General features: G+C 42.0%; 1 pseudogene; it reads left to right on the top strand.

The window, feature by feature from the left end:
* The first annotated feature begins 377 nt into the window (after window positions 1–377).
* LOC126238309 (5S ribosomal RNA) lies at window positions 378–495 on the top strand (annotated as a pseudogene).
* The last annotated feature ends 7528 nt before the right edge of the window (window positions 496–8023 follow it).

The raw sequence follows: 8023 nt of genomic DNA, 5'->3' as shown, positions 1-8023 counted from the left end.
TTACGATGTGCTTGGAACACAGTCAGGTGATTCACACTTGTGGTGGTCAGAAGAGGTCGACCGGAACCATGACAACGAGTATGTATGCCCTCACGTTCCCATGCAGTCCAGCATTAGATCATTGTCACATACGAATGCCCCACAAATCTGGGTACTGCACGATTCGACCAGCAATGAGGCCCCTTTCAAACTCTGTCAGGTGCTGATAGTGCTGTCTCAGATGAGTACGCGACGTCGCCGTGTCCTTCACAGTAATCACTCAACATCTGACATTGTTCTCTACCAGGCCTGGTAACAACAGTAAACACAAACAACACGCCGTTCTACCTGTCACAGAGCATTGCAACTCTAATTATTTAAACTCCCGCCAGTAATGGGCCAACGGCCTTGCCGCGGTGGTAACACCGGTTCCCGTCAGATCACCGAAGTTAAGCGCTGTCGGGCTGGGCTAGCACTTGGATGGGTGACCATCCGATCGGCCGAGCGCTGTTGGCAAGCGGGGCGCACTCAGCCCTTGTGAGACAAACTGTGGACCTACTTGATTGAGAAGTAGAGGCTCCGGTCTCGAAAACTGACATACGGCCAGGAAAGCGGTGTGCAGACCACATGCCCCTCCATATCCGCATCCAGTGTCGCCTGTGGGTTCAGGACGACACGGCGGCCGGTCGGTACCTTTGGGAAAATCTCGTTGGGCCGCCAGTAATGCGTTCATGTACGAAGTTACCTCCCCCATGAACCATAGACCTTGCCGTTGGTGGGGAGGCTTGCGTGCCACAGCGATACAGATGGCCGTACCGTAGGTGCAACCACAACAGAGGGGTATCTGTTGAGAGGCCAGACAAACATGTGGTTCCTGAAGAGGGGCAGCAGCCTTTTCAGTAGGTGCAGGGGCAACAGTCTGGATGATTGACTGGTCTGGCCTTGTAACACTAACCAATACGGCCTTGCTGTGCTGGTACTGCGAACGGCTGAAAGCAAGGGGAAACTACAGCCGTAATTTTTCCCGAGGGCATGCAGCTTTACTGTATGGTTAAATGATGATGGCGTCCTCTTGGGTAAAATATTCCGGAGGTAAAATAGTCCCCCATTCGGATCTCCGGGCGCGGACTACTCAAGAGGACGTCGTTATCAGGAAAAAGAAAACTGGCGTTCTACGGATCGGAGTGTGGAATGTCAGATCCCTTAATCGGGCAGGTAGGTTAGAAAATTTTAAAAGGGAAATGGATAGGTTGAAGTTAGATATAGTGGGAATTAGTGACGTTCGGTGGCAGGAGGAACAAGACTTTCTGTCAGGTGAATACAGGGTTATAAATACAAAATCAAATAGGGGTAATGCAGGAGTAGGTTTAATAATGAATAAAAAAAATAGGAGTGCGGGTAAGCTACTACCAACAGCATAGTGAACGCATTATTGTGGCCAAGATAGACACAAAGCCCATGCCTACTACAGTAGTACAAGTTAATATGCCAACTAGTTCTGCAGATGATGAAGAAATTGAAGAAATGTATTATGAGATAAAAGAAATTATTCAGATAGTGAAGGGAGACGAAAATTTAATAGTCATGGGTGACTGGAATTCGAGAGTAGGAAAAGGGAGAGAAGGAAACATAGTGGGTGAATATGGATTGGGGAAGAGAAAAGAAAGAGGAAGCCGTCTGGTAGAATTTTGCACAGAGAATAACTTATTCATAGCTAACACTTGGTTCAAGAATCATAAAAGAAGGTTTATACATGGAAGAATCCTGGAGATACTAGAAGGTATCAGATAGATTATATAATGGCAAGACAGAGATTTAGGAACCAGGTTTTAAATTGTAAGACATTTCCAGGGGCAGATGTGGACTCTGACCACAATCTATTGGTTATGAACTGTAGATTAAAACTGAAGAAACTGCAAAAAAGTGGGAATTTAAGGAGATGGGACCTGGATAAACTGACTAAACCAGAGGTTGTACAGAGTTTCAGGGAGAGCATAAGGGAACAATTGACAGGAATGGGGGAAAGAAATACAGTAGAAGAAGAATGGGTAGCTCTGAGGGATGAAGTAATGAAGGCAGCAGAGGATCAAGTAGGTAAAAAGACGAGCGCTAGTAGAAATCCTTTGGTAACAGAAGAAATATTGAATTTAATTGATGAACGGAGAAAATATAAAAACGCAGTAAATGAAGCAGGCAAAAAGGAATACAAACGTCTCAAAAATGAGATCGACAGGAAGTGCAAAATGGCTAAGCAGGGATGGCTAGAGGACAAATGTAAGGATGTAGAGGCTTATCTCACTAGGGGTAAGATAGATACTGCCTACAGGAAAATTAAATAGACCTTTGGAGAAAAGAGAACCACTTGTATGAATACCAAGAGGTCAGATGGAAACCCAGTTCTAAGCAAAGAAGGGAAAGCAGAAAGGTGGAAGGAGTATATAGAGGGTCTATACAAGGGCGATGTACTTGAGGACAATATTAGGGAAATGGAAGAGGATGTAGATGAAGATGAAATGAGAGATACGATACTGCGTGAAGAGTTTGACAGAGCACTGAAAGACCTGAGTCGAAACAAGGCCCCGGGAGTAGACAACATTCCATCGGAACTACTGACGGCCTTGGGAGAGCCAGTCCTGACAAAACTCTACCATCTGGTGAGCAAGATGTATGAGACAGGCGAAATTCCCTCAGACTTCAAGAAGAATATAATAATTCCAATCCCAAAGAAAGCAGGTGTTGACAGATGTGAGAATTACCGAACAATCAGTTTAATAAGCCACAGCTGCAAAATACTAACACGAATTCTTTACAGACGAATGGAAAAACTAGTAGAAGCTGACCTCGGGGAAGATCAGTTTGGATTCCGTAGAAATACTGGAACACGTGAGGCAATACTGACCCTACGACTTATCTTAGAAGAAAGACTAAGGAAAGGCAAACCTACGTTTCTAGCATTTGTAGACTTAGAGAAAGCTTTTGACAATGTTGACTGGAATACTCTCTTTCAAATTCTGAAGGTGGCAGGGGTAAAATACAGGGAGCGAAAGGCTATTTACAATTTGTACAGAAACCAGATGGCAGTTATAAGAGTCGAGGGACATGAAAGGGAAGCAGTGGTTGGGAAGGGAGTAAGACAGGGTTGTAGCCTCTCCCCGATGTTATTCAATCTGTATATTGAGCAAGCAATAAAGGAAACAAAAGAAAAATTCGGAGTAGGTATTAAAATCCATGGAGAAGAAATAAAAAGTTTGAGGTTCAGCGATGACATTGTAATTCTATCAGAGACAGCAAAGGACTTGGAAGAGCAGTTGAACGGAATGGACAGTGTCTTGAAAGGAGGATATAAGATGAACATCAACAAAAGCAAAACGAGGATAATGGAATGTAGTCGAATTAAGTCGGGTGATGTTGAGGGTATTAGATTAGGAAATGAGACACTTAAAGTAGTAAATGAGTTTTGCTATTTGGGGAGCAAAATAACTGATGATGGTCGAAGTAGAGAGGATATAAAATGTAGACTGGCAATGGCAAGGAAAGCGTTTCTGAAGAAGAGAAATTTGTTAACATCGAGTATAGATTTAAGTGTCAGGAAGTCATTTCTGAAAGTATTTGTATGGAGTGTAGCCATGTATGGAAGTGAAATGTGGACGGTAAATAGTTTGGACAAGAAGAGAATAGAAGCTTTCGAAATGTGGTGCCACAGAAGAATGCTGAAGATTAGATGGGTAGGTCACATAACTAATGAGGAGGTACTGAATAGGATTGGGGAGAAGAGGAGTTTGTGGCGCAACTTGACCAGAAGAAGGGATCGGTTGGTAGGACATGTTCTGAGGCATCAAGGGATTACCAATTTAGTATTGGAGGGCAGCGTGGAGGGTAAAAATCGTAGAGGAAGACCAAGAGATGTATACACTAAACAGATTCAGAAGGATGTAGGTCGCAGTAAGTACTGGGAGATGAAGAAGCTTGCATAGGATAGAGTAGCATGGAGAGCTGCATCAAACCAGTCTCAGGACTGAAGAGCACAACAACAACAACAACAACGAAGTTACATTGACAAGCTACATTTACTCTTTTCGATGTGAGTTGTATTCTTTTATTTGATCCGACGTTATCAGAATCTTTGCTACCATTTTAGATCAGTTTGTCCGGGACGACCAGTTTAATACCTGCAATTCTAAAAATTTCTGTTCTGCATCACTTTTTACGCATTCAGTAGCTTTCGTCACATAATTGGTGCGCCATAGCCTTTCAGTGTTTTGGCAGAACTGATCTCTTCCTCGTGATTTATACTGGCCATCTGCAATATCTGAACCATCTTCGAAGGACTATATTTAAGTAGAAACACTCTGCTTGAACAACGGTAAACAGAACTGAGTTTAACTCGTCCCAGAGTGGAGTTCTACATTTATGGTACGATACTGCAGTGTCTGTGTTGTTGCAATATCGCATTTATCCACCAGTACCGGGCAGAGACTTTCAATTAAAAGTGTACTCCCCTATATGGGAATTACAGAGGCACAAATTTTCATTGTCGTCATTCCTAGCAGCTGATGGTTGTTCGCATTCGCAACTGCGAATACACATTTATATCTACTTCTGCAGCATCTGAACAAAAAATTTGAAAGCGATACTGATTCTATTCCTGGCGTATAAGCGACGTTAGCGCAGTAACTACGGTGGCAGTTTCAACTAACAACTGTAAAAAATAGATGTCCAACGACTAGTCATTTGTGAGTAGGTAGTTTTAAGTTTTGGACCTGCGATCATAGTATGTTAATACTGTTGTGTCACAAATAACGATGGAGAAAGTTCTCTAAATCAATTTGTGAAGACATTCTCCTGAAAATTCTGAAAAAGAGAAAACTATATGCAAGGTTGTCCCGCACACCTTGACTCCCGAACAAAAACAACGACGCATGGACGTCTACTGTGACTTAATTGAAATGTAAATGCGGACAACTATTTTCTGCAAAAGAAAATCGTCACGTGTAAATATATTTGGTGTTAGCAATACAAACCTACCACAAACCGACAAAGTGATGAAATTCACATGAAGGGTCGACGCTTTCACGACATAACCGTTATTCAAGCCAATGTGACGTGCGAGTCGATCATCGGCCCAAAGGACTTTTCTGGCGGTTGCACATGGTTGTATGAACGTTCTGTGAGTTGCATTCAAGTGGGGCGGGGCTGGGAGTGTGGGGGAATAAGAGGCTATGTAGAAAATCTGATGCATTAAAAACATCATATAAACATTAGTACGTTTTTTATTACTTCACTCTCGGATCTTTTTGGACTGACGGGTCACATTTATATCCAGTAAGCCATCCTAAGGTGTGTATCATGTAACATTGTCATTTACACCCCGACCACCTAACACCCCCCCTCCTCCCCCAGCAACCACCTCGCACCTGAATGGAGGGGTAGAGCGACTGCCGCCAACCTCCTGAATTAGCTCGAATGCCTCCAACTTTACCGTCATGATCACTCCGCGAGATAAGTTGGAGAGAATGTAATACGCAGTCCGATTCTTCTTGGAACATGCGCTCTCAGAATTCTGACAGTAAAACTCTCTGTGACGCGTCATGTGTCTCATAGCGTCTTCCACTGGAACTGGATGAGCTTCTTCGTGATGCTCTCAGGCTGTCTGAATAAATCTGTGTCGAATATCACACATCTTCTTCGACGCTGCTCTGTATGTATTAATCTGGCCATCAAGACGTGACCACTGTCGAAGAGCACTCGGGAATCGACTGAATGAGGGTATCGTAAACTATTGTACTTCCTTCACGAATGAATCTTATTTCCTTAGCATTGTTCCGATGAATCTGTTTTGCATCCGCTTTTCCTACAACTCGCCTTTAATGTTTTACAGTGCTAAACCCATAGATATTTTATTGTTACGACTGTTTCCTCTGATTTATCCCCAATGTAGTTATCAAACAAATAGAGTCTTTCCGCCTTTTTACGTGCAATAACTGTTACTTGTCTATGTTGATCTTGAGTTGCCGGTCCTCGCAACAAGTGTCAATCCTTTGCTGGTCTTCTTGCACTTTGCAGCGTTGTAATTTCGCTGTTATAACAGATCTTCCACGAACACCCGAGTTTGTGATCTGATCCGCAAGGCATTTTATAGTTAAATATTGCGAACAGTAAGGATGCTGTAACACTTCCTTGGGACACCCCCTAACCTGCTTTAACAAATTCAATCCATGTTGATTCATACAGAGATTTTCGTTCTACAAATGGTCATAATAGGCAGGCATAAAAAAGCGGAACTTTTAGTAACGGAATCTTTTACTTTCCCAGAGAATTTTTCGGAGACGCTAAACAAATTCCAGTGGTAGATGCTGCAAGAAAGCGTTGTGAATCACTGATGGAATTTCGAGAGTGTACATTCCATGAAGAGTAGAGCAAATGTTACGTCCTCCCATCAATCGCACCCCGGTAAGGAAAGTGACAGAAGTCCAAAAACCACATCTTTAGTTTATGTCATCGAAAAATACCTTTGAAGTGCCCAGCGTGCATTAAAATAGCAGTATAATGAATTTACTGAGATAAGACTTATTTGAAATTTAAGGGAAGCTTATACTATTTCAGTATAGGTTTTATAGAATTAAATTTTTGCGTTCAGTTTTTTCAAGTCATGTATTTTTGAATTACGTCATTGTTCTTGACAGTGTGTGGTATGTCTCAAGAAAGGGGCACAGTGAAAAAGTCAAGAGAACTTGGACGTCATACGGATGTTTACCGACAATCATTCTTCCCATGCACCATTCGGGACTGGAATAGGGAAAAGGTATGGGGTGGGTGTGGGGGTGTGGGGGTGCACACAGGGCTACCAGATGTACCCTAAGCCACACACCGTAAGGTGGCTTGCAGGTAACAAATACAGATGTAGATATAGATGGTTCATTTTTAAAAGAGTACGCTCGATTTCCTTTTTAATCTTTATACAATTCAAAATTCAGCTCCATCTGTAATGGACTAGTTGTCGAGAGCACGTTAAATCCAAATTTTGATATTCACCCCTACAAATTAAATTGTGACCATTCTTGTTTCTCTTAACTGTATACGCTCTGCTTCTCTTGTTAACGCAACCTCATACCGATACCCCACATTCGAGCAATGTTTCCATATATCACAAGTGCTATATCAACTACCTCATTCGTAGACAAACTACAGTTTCGCAGTTTTCTCCAATTAACTGAGGTGTTACGCTAGTTTTACTTGAATAACGTGAGCCTTCTGTGTGACGCCTGTGTTTTCTCCGAAGCATCACATTAGCTGTTATTGTGACTTGTTAGTTCCGTAGTGAATAACAAAATTTCATAATTTCTACACTTTTAATCACTTGTCAGTCGTTGAAAAAGGCTTAAATGTTCTCAAGACCTGAATAAAACTGCGAGCGTTCTTCTTAGAACGAAACGTCTCTACAAATAACAGTGGCATCTCTGAAAATATCAAATTTTTAACTGATACTACCTCTCAGGGAGTAGGAATTAAAATCCATGGAGAAGAAATAAAAACTTTAAGGTTCGCCGATGACATTGTAATTCTGTCAGAGACAGCAAAGGACCTGGAAGAGCAGCTGAACGGAATTGACAGTGTCTTCAAAGGGGGATATAAGATGAACATCAACAAAAGCAAAACGAGGTTAATGGAATGTAGTCGAATTAAATCGGGTGATGCTGCGGGAATTAGATTATGAAATGAGACGCTTAAAGTAGTAAATGAGTTTTGCTATTTGGGGAGCAAAATAACTGATGATGGTCAAAGTAGAGAGAATATAAAATATAGACTGGCAATGGCAAGGAAAGTGTTCTGGAGAAGAGAAGTTTCTTAACATCGAGTATAAATTTAAGTGTCAGGAAGTCGTTTCTGAAAGTATTTGTATGGAGTGTGGCCATGTATGGAAGTGAAACGTGGATGATAAATAGATTAGACAAGAAGAGAATAGAAGCTTTCGAAATGTGGTGCTACAGAAGAATGCTGAAGATTAGATGGGTAGATCACGTAACTAATGAGGAGGTATTGAATA

This window comes from Schistocerca nitens, chromosome 2 (assembly GCF_023898315.1).
Source record: "Schistocerca nitens isolate TAMUIC-IGC-003100 chromosome 2, iqSchNite1.1, whole genome shotgun sequence".
Classification (NCBI taxonomy): domain Eukaryota; kingdom Metazoa; phylum Arthropoda; class Insecta; order Orthoptera; family Acrididae; genus Schistocerca; species Schistocerca nitens.
The sequence above is the reverse complement of the archived record's forward strand: the minus strand, read 5'-3'. Positions and strand labels throughout refer to the sequence as shown.